The 21,453-nt window shown below is 32.5% G+C and overlaps 1 protein-coding gene across 10 annotated transcripts in view; it reads left to right on the top strand.

Annotated features, from left to right (window-relative positions):
- Window positions 1–21,453, top strand: part of LOC148308973 (polypyrimidine tract-binding protein 2-like) — a 552,278-nt gene that overhangs the window by 333,118 nt on the left and 197,707 nt on the right. The window lies entirely within an intron of this gene.

Below are 21,453 nucleotides of genomic sequence, written 5' to 3' on the forward strand. Positions count from 1 at the left end.
CGAAGGAATCAGTTGTAGCAGTTAAGAATTTGTGTGTGATACAACTTTTGCTAACATTATTGCTCCAAATTATATTATTTTCAATATCATTATTCCTTTTAAAGTTTTTTTATCCTTCAACTTATTCTGAATTTCATACTCCTTTCAAGCTCTTGATTTTTTTTTATATTCCTCATTTTTAAACAAAGTTTTTATATTAAAATAATCCTTTAACATAACTTAGACTAAATATGCTGTATTATATTTTTTTAAAGTATTTTAATATATTCATATAGCATTTCATACTTTCGTTTCGAGCTGGTCATATGAATTTACCACGACGATTGTTGTAACTGATTGAATCATAAGACGCCTATCTGCATTCGTCTGGAATACACACCTTTTTTATTCACTCAGGAGCTTTTTATGCATTGATTTATTTAAAAAGCAAACAGAATTTGTATTCTACTTTTTCTACAAAGGGTAAGTAGTGCAGTTCATGAAGTAGTATAGTGATGCGACATAATATTTCTTAAATCAGTTATGATATTAATTTGCTTTAGATGATAAAACTGTTTGAGTCTTATTAGAAAAATCAGAATTAAAAAACTCGCTCAGCAATTTGAAGGACGGTAAAATGATAGCCGTAGTAGATACGCAAATTTATTGTTTTATAATTTAACTAAAGCGACAATTTTTAGCCTTTATAATAAACATATATTCTCACATGTTAAACATTAAAAAAAAAACATTTTGATGTGTAAAATCATAAAAAAATCATGGGAAGAACTGTTAGAAAAGGCAATTTATTTAAAAAATATTATAGTGCATACTCCTCAATCACGATCCAATACATGACTAAGGTATTAATACTTTTCTTTTGCAAACCACTATCTGCATCCAATGGTGCACCATTGGATGCAGATAGTGCATAGGGCACTGTATTTTATCTTTACCGTTGATTACATTAGGCTGAATATTTTTTTTGCTTCGATTACCAGTTCAGGGTGATATTAAATATACATTCATATAACATATTCTAGTGAAAAAAATCGAATATTTAATTTATCAACCCTGGGAATCGAACCTGTAAAAAATGCAGTAGCAAAACGCGTTAGCTATTTTACTACGGAGCCGAGCAATTATTCATGTTTATTTAGATGTTTATATGGTGTATAATTTAATTCAAGTAAATTATTGAGTATAAACATTTTCAGGTAATACATAATGTATGACCGTCATAAATTCTAGGGGAATTGAAAATAACATACTAGCGTACGTGGGCTTTGTAAAGTAGTGAATTCAATATAGGTATCTTCTACCTTTTTTCTTCTTCTTCTAACCCTCGTTACCACCAAATGGTATATTGACCACTTCATGGTACGTAGCCAGTGTTATCTTGGTCGTTAAATACATTAATCATTAGTTTAAAAAATGTGAATTAATTTTTCATATTTTTTACATCAAAATAGTCCAATGGACATCTTTAACTCAACAACCCTATTTTTCGCAATCAAAACGTTTTTTTTATGGTTTCACAAAATAAATTCCACAAATTCCCAAGGGGCATCTGTCAAAATTCCAAATTTAACTAATATATAATATGATCCTTCAAAATGATCACTTAGTCACGCCAATTGTCAAGTATACATGTATTTAAAATAATAAGTTTTCTTCTTCTCAAGCCTTCTGTTTTCCATTGCTAAACATAGGCCTCTTCTATTTCTTTCGGTCAGTTGTTGTTTGTCGCCAGTTTCTATCCCCCTCAATAACGTAATTAAATAAGGATGTTAAAAAATACCATTATAAAAATAATCTTTATTTTAATCTCCCCCTCAGTAATCGAATCCGGATACAAGATAACCAAACGTACTAACCACTCCATTACGGATCCGGATATTTCTTTATATTACTCAATAATAAACATGATATTTAAACTCTCAGTTAAATAAACATTAAAAAAGCAACACTCTCCTTATCATTCATCGTTCACTTAGTGTAATACCAAAAAAATCATTTAAAAATATATAAATTTTAAAAAAAATATCGTATTTTATGTTTTATGAAAATGCGCTCTACTTTCTATATTCATACTGTTTTTGGGTGATTCCATTAGTTTTTATTTGGGGTTGCTATGCAATGAATAATAAAAATAACATTTAGGATTTTTACGAAATGTGTGGAAGTTTTTGGTGTGAGTATTTTATTTTTTTAATGTAACAAGGTGTAACGATGACAAGGTTCTTGTCGAAACCGGTAGGTTAAATTGTATCAATAAAAAAGTGGTTAATACAAAGTTACATAATTTTATAAAGTTTATAAAATGTGCCACAAAGTATCTGCGAAAAACATTCGAGAAATGAAATATTCCCGCTAACCAATTTTGTAATGTACACATCTCAAGTAAAAGCAAATTTAATACCAAAGTTAAATAGAAAATATGTTACCACGTTTACAGAGCCCTTTGTTGCAATTTCCGTCATCGGATATTCTGAGAATTTCCCTCAGCGTGTGTAATTTGCGTCCAGGGCATGAAAAATGCATCTCGCGACCGTATAAAATGCTCTCCATCCCTTGCATTGTCGTGTTCTGCACTCGTTATAGCGAGAGATGCTCCTTGCGGGTGATTTAGGATGTCACACAAACACTTGCAAGTTGCTCCTGGAAGAGTTGGGCTTATAAATCAGGCTGTTGCGGAAGGGTGAGAAGGAGCCTCTCACCTGTAGGGGATGATCACCCCCGGATGATTGCAGCTACGGCGGCAGAAAGCCCGAAAGTGTCGAGTAATGTTGCGCCCGAACATAAAGGGAGGATACTGACGTGATATTAATCTCGCAGGCTGGTTCGATTGCGCCTGTATGCCTTGTGCTCTCAATGGTATTTTCCTGAAAAGAAAATATTAACAATTTTTATTTTGACGATTTTAAGTATTTATTAAATCTGTAAATATAAAGTAATTCTTTACTATTATTATTATTATCAAGTATTTTTATTATAATCATCAAGTATTTCGAGAACATCTGTAGTTCTCAAACTTGTCTCGTTTGTATTCATAAACAGTAAATTGATCTTTCAATTTGGTTTCTATATTTTTTGTTAATATTTCGGGTTTTTCTTTGAAACAAGCTTCGAAATTAAATGTACATATAAAATTTGTTTCATGGATGCCCTATGCTTTAATTAAAATTTCCTTGAAAGAACATTTTTAGATTTTTTTTTGATATTCAGTATTATTACATCATAAAATTTTAAGTATTTCTATACTTATCACGATCAAGTATTTCGAGAACATTTGTAGTTCTCGAAACTAGTCTCTTTTACATTTATAAACTCTTAAGTAGTATTTTGAGTTTGTTTTTGTTAATATTTCAGAACTTTCTTTAAAGCAACCTAAATCGATATTAAATATTCACAAAAATTTAATTTTTGTTTACGCCTTATGCTTGTAATGGAATTTTCCTTAAAAGATATTTTTGTTGTTGACAATTTGAAGAATATTTATTTTAAAACTTGGCATGATCCAGTATTTTGAGAACATATGTAGTTCTCGAAACTAGTCGTGTTTAAATTAATCAACTCAAGAGTGGTCTTATACAAATGTTTTATTATTCTTATATGTTTTTGGTAATATTTCAATTGTTTCTTTAGGGAAAGTTTAATCGATATCAAATATTCATAAAAAATGGGTTTTCTTAATTATAGAGGCTTTACAATAATTTTCAACTAAAATCTTGTATCTCAATTAAAATAATTAACGATGTGTTAATAATAAAAACAAAAAAATATATTTTTACATTAGAATTGTGCTGAAAGTATACAGTTAATAAAAATTATATTGAAAAACACTTATTAAAATCTGATTTACATGTATTTGTTTACAATTAAAATTTAAAAAACTATTTTTTTTCGTTTCTCATGTGTGTGAATATAATCCAGGATTCGGATCTCACATACTAATATAAGAGTTTCTTCTTTACATCTCACCAATAGATGTCTCTAGTGAAGTTCTAGTGATTCAAGAACAAGGTGTCTAAATTGGTTCATATATATAGAACTTCCAAGAATTTGAGTAGTGTCGTTGTCAATAATGGGTAGAATTGGTGAATGTTACATGTGTGTAAAGTGATCACTTAAACCAGCCTATGACGGTCGTCAGCCCTGTAAATGCCCAGACTTCCATATTCTTCTTCATCTTTTATGAGATGTCAAAAAATAATATGAAAATAACTCCTGTAATTGGAGATAATCCAGATTTTGTGAACAAGTATTTGGACACACTTAAAATGTTGTTTAAAAAACTATGTGTAATATAGAATACATTGCAAAGAAAAGTAGTAATATGTTACTTGCAAATGAGCCATGCTTTTCCGCTAGAAGCCATCTTTCTCCCATACATATATTAAAATCTGTTTCACCCTTGTATTAGTTTACACGCTTCGTGTAGGTAAAGCATTAATATAGAATTCCGTAGAATCAAACAAGAGTTAATTGTTAATAATAATTAATTAATATTCCTTTATACGGAGCTCTCGTGACTTATCCCCATACACGGTTCTCACAAAAGGTTTTAACGTAAGGATCAAAGGAGTAAGAAAATACCTCCATTATATTACACGAGTAACTTCTGCTTTAATATTCTATTACCAGAAACAGAACTGTTTATTACAAAATGTATTGTATACTACAATACTTATCAACTAAATACGCCTGTTCTGAATATGTTCTGAATCTGTTCTAAATATGAACTCAGATTACCTACTAAAGGGTGTTTTTTTAGAGATTAACGAATTCAAATTTTTGCTGGTGGCACCCGCCATGTGGCATGAGGCGCCATTTTGTTGAAACCATAGTTCTGTTACATCAATGCCATTCAACTGAGGTACAAAGAAGATAGTAATCGCAGGACCAACTTACCGATGGTTATGCCTGTAGGAAGAGCTACCGCTATGTTGAACAATATCACATTGGAAATTGATCTGTTCCATGTGTCCGAAGGAGTTTTCTGAAGCGGGATTCTTCTACACCTTTAAGTCTTCTTGCTTACTTTTAATATATACGCCTTGAATATTGTTTGTTATGTATGTATTATTTTTTGTTGAATAAATTGAATTGAATTGAAATTGAATTCTGTAGCGCTCTCCATTGACTATAACATGCTGGCTAATATCATGTTCATCAACACCCATAAAGCACACCACACAGTGACTTTTAATGGATGTCAGGGCGTCTCAACAAAGGCTTTTGGGGTTTCTCCACTCTTCTTCTTCTTCTTCTTTTTCTAGATCCTAAGGATCTGCTTATTAACCTTTTCTCCCCTCAAATTCAGCAATTCTGCTTATCGATATAGCCATTTGAGAAAAAATGTGCCTCATCCGTGAACATTTTGCGTTGAAAAGGAGGATCAAGCTGAATATTGTTTTTGGCTCAGTCAATTTATGGTGAAATGTGACTGTCAACTGTCAACTGTCAAATTGATAATCTGCAGAAACAATGTTTTAAAACCAAACCTCTAACATAACACCCCATACATGTATTCTGGAACCATACGTACCTTCGTTTACCACAGTCTCCAACAAATTAGGCATAACTAATTAACCTCAAACGATATTAATATTTAATTTCTCCTTTGTAAAGATTCAATCCAGCTTCTTGTGTCTCGTTAGATTCAAATCTCTTGCTTTGCACTTTAAATAATTACAAATTATCTAGTATTAACGATCACCTGCTTGATAAAATGTCGTTTTACACATTTTTGTCATCTCAACATGAAAAATGATATGGAATATGGATATTAAGAAGGCTTATGACTTGTCACAGGCTGGTTAAGTGTCACTTTACACACGTGAAACATTCACCATTCTACTCATATTGACACACTACTAAGGCATTGTTCCGCAAAGTGTGTGCCACGGCACACTGATGTACCATGGTGATGGTGTGCCGCGAAAAAAAGTCTAGTTTCGTGAATATAACACAATTGCTCCAAATTTTGATTGTCTGTGCTCAGTTAAACAGGCTCACATTTTGCATTAAACATGATACGTTAAATATGTTACCATAATATGGTAAATATGTACATCTGAATTTTTTTTATTTGGTAGGTGTACCTTGGATAGAAAAAGTTTGCAAAACACTGTAGTAAGGTACTCTAGTAACTAATATATATTTTTAAATGCTGTTGAGATATTTTTCTACAAACACCACATACGAGACTCGGTTATTTTGTAAATGATCTACTTTCCTTATTTTTTTCCCTAGAATACATTGCAGTCATTAAGTTTTGTGCTTTGAAATTCAGCTTTTGTAGTGCAGTAAGACCTCGATACAACGGACTAATTGGAGGCAGGAGGTGTCCGTTAAAGCTGAAAGTCCGTTATATAAAAACAGGTTTAAAATCAATTAATTTATTTTTTTGAAAAAATTAACACTGTATTTAAATATAAATAATCAATACAACACAAAAACATTTTTTTGTCTAATAACAATTTTTTTTTCCACATGAATTTTATTTGACTACCTTTTTTTGTCATCGGACACTCATGTGTCTTCAATTGTGATTATCTGTGATTATAATGAGTTCTAAAAATGGTTAATTTGCAGCGATACTTAAATTTGAGCATGTGTAATTATTTATGCTTTACTTCATATATTCAAACCTGTAGATGGAAGCTTCCGCAACTATGTTGTTGTTGTTAAAAAAAACGTAACTTTAACGGTAAAAAACAAAAGTGGAGGTCCTCACCAAAACGTTACATTTCCATTATAAATGATTTTGAGCAATCAGGAATTCTATCTTGTAAAATTGTTACGTTTTGGTGCAATATAATGATTTCATATCAGTTTAACACAGAATTCGTCACGATTTGTCGCAACTGTAATAAAGATTTTGAAAGAATACAGCAAACAGAACAGATTTGTATTTAAGGATTTTTGTGCAATTTGGGAAATGTAACTTTTTGGTGAGGACCTCCACAAGTGTTCTCATTTATGATATGTATGTAAATATTAACAGGATGTTTTTTATTTTTTTTATATTTATCCGGATTCTGTTAGCCGTTATATCTGAAATCCATCAAATAGAGGTCCGTTATATCGAGGTTTCACTGCATTTACCAACCGAATGGCCATTCTGTGCCTATATGGGAGCTTTACAATAAAACCGTTTATATTACAATTCCATTTTCCGGATACAATTTAAAGCTTACTGTTGGCTTTGTTTCCCGACCCGTACGGCGGCAGTTTGGGCCCTTTCTGCAAAACAATGCATTGTTCGCCTGTTGCCATACACCTAATGTGGAATGTACCCGCTGGCATGTGGATTCTGAACCCCGTGGAAAGTGAACCCCCTCCATTTTCTTCGCTTGATATTTTCCAAGTTACACCGCGAATATCAAGTCTGACTGTCATATCATCCTGTCTATAGATGACTTATCTCTGTGTATTTGTCGAGTTGCTTATCGATTAGCATCGTAGTTCAGTGAAAAAAAAAACTAGCTAACCATCACGCCGCTTTTCCTCATGGGAAGGCAGGGAGTTTATAACGCCACACCAATCTATACAAGTTTATGTTTTTATATTGAAATTTTTATGTGTAAAATGGTACATTAAAATAATCAGGATATCCCCCTACAACGTTGACATTCATAAATACACCTTTATCTTAGAGAATTTTATAAGAATAATTCATTATGAGAGTTTTAATGTTTTTGATGTTTTAGAATTTAATAAACCCTGTTTATGACAAAGTTCTTGTCGAAACCGGTAGGTTAAAGTGTACTAATAATAAAAAAGTGGTTAAAACAAAGTTGTTAAATTTTATAAAGTTTATAAAATGTGCCACAAAGTATCTATGAAAAAAATGCAAGAAAAAAAATTATAAGAGCTTAAAGTTTTAAATTGTATTTTTTTGCTAGCAGAAATGACTAAAATTTATCATTTTAAATTAAAATACAATTTAAAATTATTAATTTCGCTACAACGTCCCCTCAGATAACGCGGCACCAATATTTTTTTTTAAATATTATTTTATGTTAAGAAAGTCATCGCTTCTTGGTTGGGTCTGTGAGTAAGCAAATCCGCGAACGCGAAGTCCCCTTTGCGAACGCAGGCATCAGAATGGGAATGTGTTATTAGGGTAGGCAGGGCAAATAAGGCAAATCTGTTTTACGACTCCAAATTAAACCTCCATTCACCGAGCGGCAGTGGACTCGACCCACGGTTGAATAACTGCCAAATTAATAAAGCGCTCTCAATTTTAGGGCATATTTACTGACAAATGTTACACCGTACGTTGCTATTGACTCACTCATATGTGCTGTTATTGCTTTTCAATCTTTTATGTACAAATACATATTTGACTATTTGATTCAATTAAATATTACTCCGCCTCCGTAGTGTAATGGTCAGCACGCTCGGCTACCGTTCTGAAGGTCCCGATTTCGATTTCCAGGGGGAATCAAATAAATACAAGTGATTTTTTCACTCTAATATTTATTCAACATTACCCTGGACTGGTACCTGAAGCAGAATGCTGATCACCTTTCCTTCGTGTGTTAACGATCAAGATAACACTGTGTTTATATAATGCAATGCCATATGCACTATTGGGGTGCGGATAAGGGTTTGAATTAAATTGAATAGAAATATTCCTAGGTATATGACGTGTTTTAGGTATATTATTTACCTGATATAAATTATTTCCTGGTACAGCGGTTATCAGGGGCATGCATTACGTATCAGGCGTTTCCAGTATGTAAAAATAATATTGCATACCAATAAAAGGATATCTGCTGAATAAAATATCTTAGGGGCATAATTACTTCACTGGCATAAAGATCAGCAGAAAAATTAAATATATAAAACCTGTGCGTAACCCGTCATGATATGGAATCGATGCAGAGCGGACACCGCAGTAACAAAAAAATGCGCTAAGGGTGTCAGAAATGAAGACTCTAAAGCGCATATCTGGCAATAATCCACATGATAGAATAAGGAAAACTAGAATAAGATAAATATGTGAGATCTGTGGACCGAATACAGAGCTGAGAAATAATTAAATACCTCAATTATAGATACAACTAATTTTATTGATTGATAAAAAAACGAGCAAAGAGTGTCAGAAATGAAGACTCTGAGGAGCATATCTGGTGAGAGTCTACGAGAAAAACTAAGGAACACCGAGATAAGAGAAATATGCAAGATCGAAGATGTCGTTAGGTGGGGAAGGCAGCGAGAAGACAATGGTATACGCATGTGAGGAGAATGGAACCGTCCAGACTCCCCCACATTGCACTTCATGACCAACCTCAATGTATACCAAAGAGATGGATCCTCTTATAAACTAGCCACAAGGCCTACACACGAGAATATAATAAATCTACCATAATGCTACGACCAAAAAAAGCAAACAAACATTTTTGCTAATTACAGTGGGTAATTTATTATTATGCTATTTTGTCAGTAGAGTAAGAAGTACCTATTTTTATTTGATTTTCATTAAATAATGATTGTAATCAAATATTGAATATCAAACAACAACAGAAAAATTTGGGTTCTATAAAATATTTATTTTTATGCTAAAATTATTTTGACACACTCAAAATGTTGTAAAATATACATACATTTGTCTGTATGAGCAGTAGGTACATCGTACGCTTTGTCTTACAGGTGAAATACAAATCCGCCTAATGTACGTACTATCGCATTGGTCGGCAAGTTGTGGCTCCAGAGCGGCATCTTTGACCTTTTAAGTGCGACTCTGGCACAAATATCAGCGGGAAGGCTTTTCGACTCTACGTATTCATACCAACAATTTTTTTGAAGCATGAAATTTATTAAAAGCAATTTGATAAATCGTCTTATTGACGAGAACCTGGAAATGTGCTAAAAATAACGACATGCGAACTAGACTTGATCGTTTTTTTTCCGTCTGGGTTCCCTTGAAGAGCGATTCGGCCCTGTCTATTTATTTTATTCATTTATTGGAAAACCAACATAATATTTGCAAAAATAACATAATATAATGAAAATTTAAAAAAATTAATTGCACTTAAAGATTTTCACTTAAGTAATCGATAGAAACGATCTTGTATGAAATGAATTCAGGATAGAAGAATTAAACGACACATCCGGGAAAACGATTATTCGGGGAAAGATAGATAGAGTGTATATGATTAATTGTTTGCAATTGATGTAATGTCCACATTTGGTTCTTGGGCAGCAAGTTGCCCGCCGCTGGTCTATCCCTTCGCTCTCCCGCGGAGAGGGCGACGCTCTCGGAACGAGTTTTTGAATTTTTAAATTGCTCATTGTGCGCTGGAATGCTTGCCGCTACTCGCCGCTGCTAGCCCCTCGCGGCTGGCCTTCTCGGGCCTCACTCCTGGGTCATCGGCCGCCGTGCCTCCGTACGATAGGTGGCTTTTTTAGTTCCTTGCATTATTCTCATACTTTTTGTTAATATAACATACTTTTTGTTAGTTTTTGTTCAAATAAAGTTTATGATAATATATGAGGTGTTATTCATTAATTAATTCGGGAGTAACTTTGTCGTAATACATATCCATTTTGAGTTAAAATATTACTTGGTTGATAACGTTATTTGTTACAATCTGTTTTTTTTTTAACACCAATTAACAGGAATAAATTTACCCCAAAAGAAAGGTATTGAGATGATATACATAAGACATGGTCCAAAGTTATGACACGTAGCTCACTCCTTTCAAGAACGTCATAAATCAAAAAACTTGATTTTTCAGGAGAAAAGTTTGAAAATAGAATACAATGTATTAAAAATAAATATCAAGCCACTTATTGAACTTTTTACTATGAAACAGATCTTTTTAAGTAAAACATGGAGGTTTTTTCTCCATTTGAAAAATATTTAGTGTATTTAAAAAAATAATTAAACAATACCTTTTCTTCAAAATGCAAAAACAACACTTTTTGCCCTATAGCGGGTAAATATTAAATTAAAAATATGCCGCTTTAACTAGGATGTAGTACATTTTCTGGGCATTTTGAAAACATGCACGGCTGAAAATTGACGATTTTTTATTTATGACGTTCTTGAAAGGAGTGGGCGACGTGTTTTGATGCATTCCAAATCATTTGAAAACACCGTGTATATTATGGGTTAATTATAATATAATTTAATATCGTGTATATTTATTAAGAGTTTTTATTGTTAAAAATGCTATCGAAATGCTATAATTACTGAAATTCTCAAATTTTAATTGCTGCTTTTTACGCAAAGATTAAAGAATATCGATTTTATTTTTGAAATCCCCTTGACATATAAAAATAAAATCAAATTTATGCGATTCGTTTTGCCAACGAAATTTACTTAACTTATTTTTAAATTTGCTTGCCCAAAAATTATATTTATATGTCCAAAATGTAGACACAATTTATCGACGTGAATAAAAAGGTTTTACATGTACGGTGCACGTGTGTAAAGTGATCACTTTACTAGCCTTTGATAGGCCATAAGCCCTGTAATTACTCAGAATTCCATATCCTTCTTCATCTATGTTGAGATGTCAAAGTCTAGCTTAGACAGGTCGTGAGACCTATTTGCTACAATATTCCTCTTCACATTAGTTTGAGATATCAATAATAAAAGTGCTTTTATAGTATTCAACATACGATTACATCTAAACTCTAGTTAGCTTGAGCTTTTTGTTTGTTTTTTCGCGTCGGTCACTGCAGATTACCGACTGATCACGTCCTGAAAGTTTACTGGCCGATCAGCTAAACTTTCATGTTTTGTTTTCAGTTCATCCCCATCCCCCATAGCGGACCACCCCTAATAAGAGATTGGAAGGTAATTTCATCGCGCACAACTTGGTCTGCCCTACTCTCGCCACTCAGGAATTTGCCTAATTTAATTCATCCTCCATTGGAAAAAAAACCACCCTCATATTTGCTCCGCGAGTTTTCTTTTCTGCGAAAATTTTTAATGTAATTTCTGGATTTTAATGTTTGCTTTGTGCAAGGGTTAAACTAATTTCCCTGCTTTGAAAAAGAACGACAAAAGTCCCGTTGTTGCTGAAAGAAAATGGTGACGAAGCCCGCGGAAATGTGGAAAAATTTGATTAGGAAGTATTTTTTATGACTTTGTTTTTATTTATAAACCTTTTACAAAGTTCTTAATGAAGTTTATTTTAGTCTTATTAACTCATTTCTTATATATTTCAACTTGTATGGCGGCATCTATTTCTTTTTATTTTATTTAATATTTAAGAAAAGCTTACTATATTAAAATTTATATTTCATCAAAGCGACTTTAATTAATATTTTTTTAATGTTAAAAATTAACCAAATTGGTGTTGGTACAAGACAATATTTATTTTTATTGTCTTCTTTGACGTTTTATATCAAAAATTTATATTTTGTAAATTTAAATCATCATTAATTTTGTGGTGTGACAATGTAACACTCTCTTATAATTTATCGCACACTTGAAATGTCATAGGCTGGTTAAATGATCACTTACATCAGGTCAGAATGGTGAATGTTGCACTTGTGTAAAGTGATCGGTCAACCAGTCAATGACAAATTTCTAGCACTGTAAACACATTAACTTCCAAATTCTTCTTTAATTATATTGAGATGTCAAAAAATGTGAAAATAACTACTAAAAACTGGAGAAAAACTGATTTGTTAACATGTATTTGGACACACTCAAAACGTTGAGAAGTTATTTTAGTTTTTCCACTTCTCTCAACGAAAAAAGTTTTTTTTTTGTTCAATACTCTACATTTGAAAAATTTAAATCATTTTATTAAAAATTTATTACATACTCGTATATTACATCCCTATTAATGTCAAAATTATCCATGATGTCAAAAAATTTAAAAATAACTCCTAAAAACTGGAAAAAACCTAATTTGTAACAAGTATTTAGACATACTCATAATGTGAATTGCTACTTGTTTTTTTCACTAATGACATTCAGTCTCAACGAAAAATGTGTTTTTTTTAAGTTTAATGCTCGATATTTGAAAAATTTTAAATCACCTTTTCCATAATTTATTGCATACTCGTATATTACATCCCCATTAATGTCGAAACTGTCAATTAATAAATATTCCATACCCCATATGTTGCGCACAATTTGTGCGGCGTCAATTTCCAAAGTTGATACCTCGTGTTGATCAGTAAGCCAAAACTATCGCCGATAATGTGTCATTCAGAATTTAAAAGCCCCAACTTGCGCACCTTCCGGAACAAATCCCCAACTATCGCTCCCGACCGAAGTTGGTACTATCTGGGAGCTTTTCGCGCAGGGAAGTTGGGCTTCAGAGCCAAGTTTCCTACGCAGATGTGTCCGATTTTGTGTTCGACCCCAACCACCCCTCCCGGGCCAGGATTTGACAACGAGAGGCTCGCGAGCTACATGTGGCTGTTTAGCATATTATTTTTTGACATCTCAATATAGATGAAGAAGAATTTGTCCTGTCGAAGTAAATAACTACCCCCTACAGAAAACTTTTTTTAAATATATTTATTAACTTCCAATTACAGGATAGAAAATGTAAGATAGATTGAAAAACCAGCTGCATATATATGAATTCACTAGAATTTCGCTAGAGTCATCTATAGTGAGATGAAAGAAGCTTTTTATTGATCAGAAACTCTTTCATTTGTATGTGAGGTTCGAATCCTGGATTATAATCTAATACTTGAGAAACGCTAGATAACGACATTTTCTATTTTTATTTTAGCTTATAATTTGACCAGTTAACTTATTTACAACATTTCGAGTGTGTTCAAATACTTGTTCACAAATCTGGATTATCTTTTTGATCTATGTTGAGATGTAAAATTAATTTTAAAAAATAACTACTAACTGGAGGTAATTCAGATTTGCGAACAAGTACAACAAATACATGTTGTAATTTGAAAAATGACGCCCAAAAAATTTCCTAACTTTGCTACTCACGTTTGGCTCCCTCGGTCCGAGAGGTTGCCGACCCCTGGCCTAGGTCGAGACCGCTCTATATTGATATCCCATTAGGTACCGCTCGCCGTACTTTACACCCATAAAATTGATTGATAAACCCGTACGGAGCCGCCCGCCTAGCGTGGCCGCCCGCTAATTGAAAACCTTTCCATTGTTTCTGCTGCCCGGGTATTCGGCCAAATATCGTCATCAACCACGGGATTACTTAATGGAGCTAGATGCATTCCGATGCGTTACAGGATCGTAATGCATCAAATAAATCAAGATATTTATTTAGGTTTTACATATATATATAAATATATATATATAAATATATATATATATATATATATATATATATATATATATATATATATATATATATATATATGTATATATATATATATATATATATATATATATATATATATATATATATATATATATATATATATATATATATATATATATATATATTGTATATATATATATATATATATATATATATTTATATAAATATATATATATATATATATATATATATATATATATATATATATATATATATATATATATATATATATATATATATATATACATATATATATATATTTATATATATATATATATATATATATATATATATATATATATATATATATATATATTTATATAAATATATATATATATATATATATATATATATATATATATATATATATATATATATATACATATATATATATACTGTGCTACGAGTTTAAACAATATTTCTAAAAGTTTCAAGAATTTGAGTAGTGTGGTTGTCAACCATGGATAGAATTCTTGAATGTGAGGTAATAAACCTGCCTTTGACGATCGTAAGCCCTGTAAATGCCCTGACTTCCATATTCTTCTTCATCTTTGTTGAGATGTGTAAAAATAATTAATATAATATTTGAAAAAAATGATATGCTGTTTACGTGGGAAATATGCTCAACTAAATGGACACTGGGTATAGATTTAACAGGTTTTCAATTAGATAAATATCTGGTATCTTTATATGGTAAACTGAGGTTGCATTTAAATAATTTCTCCTGGCCGTCCGACGTCGGCAAAAGGTATCGATCTCGTGTTTACCCGCATTACCCGTGTAATTCCCGATTATGCCCAAAAGACTCGTTCGTCATAAAATAATCCAGAACCCGATATGTTAACGGTCTGGAGCATCCCCCCTTCATCCCCGTTCATCCTCGACCACCCCCACCCGCCGCACGCACCTTATCACGTGCAAAGAGTCGCTTAACCTTCCCCTCCCGGTGATATGTATTTACTACAACTCGACTTTTCAAATGAGAATATCAATATAAAATATAATAGATACGGGCTCAGAATTTTTGTATTCCTCCGTAATATAATCATGTATTACATGAAAGTATTGTAGTATAAAGTTTTTCATTTGCAGCGACAGAAATAAATCATTTGCGAAAAAAACTGGAATAAAATCACCAATACACAAACGTTTCTCATTGTTTGAGCGCCTGCCATTGCTTTGTGTGCACGCGCATGTTGTTGCATGTTTAGTAGTGCGCAGACCGTTGTATACGACGGTCGTGTCACGACGCTAACTATTGCGAATATTTACAATGTATTTTTTCTTGTTTTCTGATAATTATCAGAGCTAACTTTATAAAATTGTTACATTTCAACTTCAACTATGGTCAATAAAGGCAACGTTTAGGAATATTCACATTTTTCCTGTTTTTAAACCACATTTTCATATGGTGAACAAAATACATATCACCGAAGCACGCTGAAATTTTTAGCACCGTAAGGGAAGGGTTAATGTATTTACGGGGGTGGTCGAACAACATTTTCCCGTGTTTGCATATTATATGAAGTGTTAAAATGATAAACCTAATTAATGCTAACCCATTTTTTTCACTTTGCAAAAGTCCGCCGTCGACACGTACCGTTTCGATATTACTAAATTAGTATACAGGTATAAGAAAACAAGCGAGCGGTTCTCAAACTTGCGCACACGTATTTCTAATAAAGTTTTCAGGCGTCGATTTTGGTATTTGGTAAAGTATGATATTTAGTACGATATACAATCTAGTACGCTTTGCCAAAATGCTACTACAATAAAAAAAGGAAAACACCACTTTTTCTTATAATCTATTGTAACGCGTGTTTTGATGCATACCGCATTATTTTCAAACACCGTAATATGGTGTTTTAAATTAAGTGGGATGCATAGAAACACGTGTCACAATAGTTTTTTTTAATAATACTGGTAATTACCAAGTAAAATTTAATTAAAAATGGATGGATGAATCGGCCGTCGTGCCTTTGTGGGATTTTTTATGTTGTTTTTGTTTTAAATATATAAAAATTAATTTACATACTCACCATGAATCACGCAAATAAACATTTAAGTCTCTATCATTCATCGTTCACTTTGTGTAATACCACTTAGAAACACTACTTCCAGATTTCATTTTTAAGTGGTATTACACAAAACTAACGATGAATGATAAGGAGATTGTTATATTACCGTACCACAAGGTTAACAATGATTTTAATATACCAAATACATTTTCTCTGTTCCTAACGTTCACTCCCCTTCCTATATTATCAATCTTTTTAATCCTAGAAAATATAATAATAAACCATATCCGCTCCCAAGGTGGAGCATATGGAGTCCACAAACTGTCTCCTGGCTTTTCTATCGTCTGCCAGCTCCCTTGCATTCTCCCAAGTCAGATCCGCGTCCCGAAGTTCTGACGAGAACTGCCGACGAATTGTCAGCAGTGGTCGTCCTGGGCGGCGCGAACCTGATGCCTTTGTGGGATTTTTGATGTTTTTGTTTTAAATATATAAAAATTGATGTACATACTTACCATGAATCATGCAAATAAACATATAAGTCTTTATCATTTATATAAGTCTTTATCATTCTAGAAAATATACTTCCCAAATATACGAAATCGTCTACTTGTTCAATATTTCCCCATTCACTTCTATTTTAGCCCAGATCTAAATTCACCAACGACAATGCTTTATATTTAAATATTCGTAAATATACATTTTAATGTATATTTCCAAAATATAAATAATAACGTTTTTATCATATGCATATCGGATATAAATAATGACTTTATCCAACAATACGGACACCGTTCTTGCAAATATTTAGTGCTACTTTAAAAAATTCTCTGAAAGCATTTAAAAGAATATTAAAATGAACATTAATGGACAGATAAGCGAAGATAAAGTACATAAAGTAATGTACAAGTAACGAGGCTCGTATTGTCGGAACAAAGTGCACCGTTGTTTATTTTTGGTCTCAGTAAACGTTACCTCAGTCGTAACGGTTTAATTCACTTTGCTCAATGGCTCAAAATGCCACGTGCGTCAAATTTAAATCTCATCCATTCGGAGGGTAGGGGACGCAGGAGAAGCCTCCCAGACAAATAGCGTTCATTACGGCGAGCAGAGACACCTGTGTATATCACTGCTTTGGAATTAAAGCACTTAGAGGGAAATCTTCCCCTTAAATGTACTTTACTACCCTGACCTCATTTGTATTTTTCATTTCCAGATTTTTCTTTCTTTAATCGTCTCCCGAGACCCGCAGTTGTTTGTTTAAAATTATTAAATCTCTCCAACATTTCATTTTGATTAAATAATACTTAAAGTAGTATATTAATTTAATTTTAATTTTGTATATTACACTGGAGGTCCCGGGTTCGATTCCCAGAGGGGTTGGAATAATTATAAGTGATTTTTTTACTCTGATATTTATTCAATATTACCTTGAACTGGTACTTGAAGCGGATTATCACTTTTCCTTCATGGAAAAGTGATTATCTGCTTCAAGATAACACTGCGTAATTCTTAAGCTATTCGGTGCCATGTCGCTCTGGGATGATTAGATTTTCATCTTTCATCATATTCGTTGTTTTTTCTCTGTCGAGACACCTTCAGTAAAAATCTCATTAATATTTTAATTTTTACTTTGGTGATGCTTTTAACAAGAATTTAATTTGCTTGTTACGGTGTGCTTCCAACAATTTCATCCGTAGGTCAAATAAAACTTGAATTTCTATACGGATTCTCTTTCGGTTTGGCGCTAAGGGGAATTTGATAGGATAAAATTTATATTTTTTCTCTAAAATAATTAAAGGTAGAAAATATTACGAAAAGACGGCATTAAACGAAAAGCTCAGCTGCGAATAATAAAACCCTATTAGAAGTTCTTGTAATCTCTGTAAAATGAGTTGATTAAAAAAATCTTCCTAGAAATACCCGACTTGTATTATGTTTTTCTAACTTTTAATGAGCTGAATTTATAAACCATAAATTGACATAGAGCTTTTAAAGTAAATATCATCTTGCCTTTTACTCATTACTTTTTTTAGTAGGATTCCCTTACCTGCTGTTTTATTTTTCAATAAATTCGTCACTTGAATGTTCAGAATAGGAATAATTCAATCACATTTACAAAATCACATTGAAAATTAAAAGCAAAATACACAAATCTTACAACAAAACTAGCATAACATACGTACTCAATTAAGTACTCGTATTTTTGTTATATCTTGAGTTTATATAAGTTTAAGTTTCAGATTAAGCTTATCATTACAGAATGTATTATTTATTAATTTGGCATTAATGTTTAATAATTTCAGAACATATTTTGCACTTTATTGAAAGCTGTATGAGCAGTCTATATTTTTCATTTTATTCGGTTTCTGGGTCAATATTTTTGTGAGGAATGTGAGCATGTTGCAGGCATTGTGATGACAACAACATCCCACAACCATGTAAATACCCACGTAGCCTGGTAAGCGTCATTCTAGAATAGTATTCTTAAAAGCAGTCACTCATTTAGAGCTCCTATCATACTGGAACTTATATTTGTCTAGATATTCCATAGTGTAATGGTCAGTGTAGATCTTCCATAGTGTAATGTATCATACTGGAACTTATATTTGTCCGCCTCCATAGTGTAATGGTCAGCACGCTCGACTATCATTCTGGAGGTCCCGGGTTCGATTCCCAGGGGGGGGGTCAAATAAATATAAGTGATTTTTTCACTCTAATATTTATTCAATATCACCCTGGACTGGTACCTGAAGCGGATGGCTGATCACCTTTCCTTCATGTGTTAACGATCAAGATAACACTGCGTTTATATGCAGTGCCCTATGCACCATTGGGGTGCGGATAAGGGTTTGATGATGATGATGAGATCTTCCATCTCAGTGTAATGTCGCCTAAGGTCTGGGCACTGCTCACTGCCTGTGCATCTGCAAAAGATTAAGTGCTTTACATCAGTATACTGCGAATGTGGACAAGATATAGGGGATGCAAAACAGACGTTCTTTCAGTGTCCGCTCACAACGGAGAAGGAGAACTTTCTAAATAGCTTAACATAGGCAGGAATCCAGTTCCCCACCCAAATATCCACCCTTCTTTCTAAACCTAATTCTAGAATTGCGGTCATAATTTCTATAATGATAGAGCTAAACGTATTTTATTAAAATTAAACACTTGAATATACCACTTTATCGAGTTTTTTTTTTATTTACGACTAGTTTTGAAAACGAGACTTGTTTTCATCTTCTGGTACAAATTAAAAAGTTTTAATTTGTACCACAAGATGAAAACAACTGTCGTTTTGAAACTAGTCGTAAATAAAAATTAAACTCGATAAAGTGGTATATTCAAGTGTTTAATTTTAATGAAATAATCATGTCATTCCACAAAGTTAATGCCGAATCAATAAATAATATAACATTTTGAGTGTGTCCCAATACTTGTTCACAAAATCTGGATTATCTCCAATTACAGGAGTTATTTTCATATTATTTTTTGACATCTCATCAAAGATGAAAAATAAAAAAAGCCTATGACGGTCGTCAGCCCCGTAAATGCCCAGACTTCCATATTCTTCTTCATCTTTGATGAGATGTCAAAAAATAATATAAAATAATATAAAGCTAAACTTATTTAAGCTATGACTTTTTGTTTAATTGTTCTTAATATGTATTGTTATTATTTTTAATACTATTTTATTTGTAAATATAGATTATATCGCTCACTCCTTTCAAGAACGTCAGAAAGCAAAAAACTTGATTTCTCAGGAAAACGTTTTTAAAGTTTTAAAATAAAATACAATACATCAAAAATAAATATCAAGCCACGTATCAAACTTTTTACTGTGCAACAGATCTTTTTAGGTAAAACCTGAAGGTTTTTTCTCCATTTGAAAAATATTTAGTTTAAGTACAAAAATAATGAAACAATACCTTTTCTTCAAAATGCAAAAACAACACTTTCTGCCCTGTGGCGGGTAAATATTAAGTTTAAAATATGCCGCTTTTGCTGGGATATAGTACATTTTCTGGGCATTCGGAAAACATGCACAACTGAAAATTGCCTATTTTTGATTTATGACGTTCTTGAAAGGAGTGAGCGATATGGTACTGGTAAAACCATCTTCTCGTTGGTTGACTGCCAAATAAAAAACAAGAAATCGTATAGGGATAATCTTCCACAATCTAACAATACAACGATTTTCAATTAGGATTCTTCTTAGGTCCTTAAATTTGTCTCAATATCTTTTTATCAGGCACATTTAATAACTTACGGGTTTGTTTACACATTCCGCAGACCACAAGATATTCGCGTGACGCGTAATGATCCCGTTTCGAAAGTTATTAAGGAAGATTCCCGATAATAAGTGGGTATGTGGGATTCATGACTTCCCCGAGACGAAGAAGGAAGGATGTAATCTCGCCCACCCTCTCGGGGAGGCTGTGCGTCTCCAGACAGCCCGCACCCCCTTCGCGCGTCTCACGCGCGCACGCGGGCAAATTACGTGTTAATAATTCATTATTACCTGGAGGCTTGTAAATTTGTTTCGACATTACTCTCGAAATAATATGGTTTTGCTTTCTGCGCGGAAATTAATTTGCGATTTATACAAGCTCGCGCACTTTGGGCCGCGAAGGAAACCGCCGTATTAATATATTATCCGCACTTAACTCAAAGGCAGGGTTATTAAGTAGATAACTTTTCCAAACGTGATGCATCTCGATAATGGGACACGTGTGCTTTTTGGTTTCTAAGTTTTCTCGGTAGGTTTATTTTGAAACTTGTCTTTGTGGTAAATAATCATGTAAACTATGAAAATTACGCTTATTAATAAAATATTGATATGTTATTTATTGATTTGGCTTTTACTTTATGGAATGATATATTTAAAAAAAAACAGTTATTTTATACCAATGAATGATTTTGTACATGTATTTATTTAAAAAAAATAGATATACATATAAATATACAACATATACTTAAAGATTAATTAACAAATTCATAAACATAAACGAAGGATGAAAGTAAACTGAGTGCAGTCGAAATGCGATCTCTCAGAAGAATGTGCGACAAAACGATGTATGATAGATGTGCGAATAGTGAAATAAGGAAGGAATGCAAAGCTGAGATAAGCATTATCGATAAAATTAAGAAAGGTGTGTTGAGAT

This window comes from Brachycentrus maculatus, unplaced genomic scaffold (genome assembly GCF_059751285.1).
Source record: "Brachycentrus maculatus isolate JH-2025_06_01 unplaced genomic scaffold, ASM5975128v1 h1tg000142l, whole genome shotgun sequence".
NCBI classification, from domain to species: domain Eukaryota; kingdom Metazoa; phylum Arthropoda; class Insecta; order Trichoptera; family Brachycentridae; genus Brachycentrus; species Brachycentrus maculatus.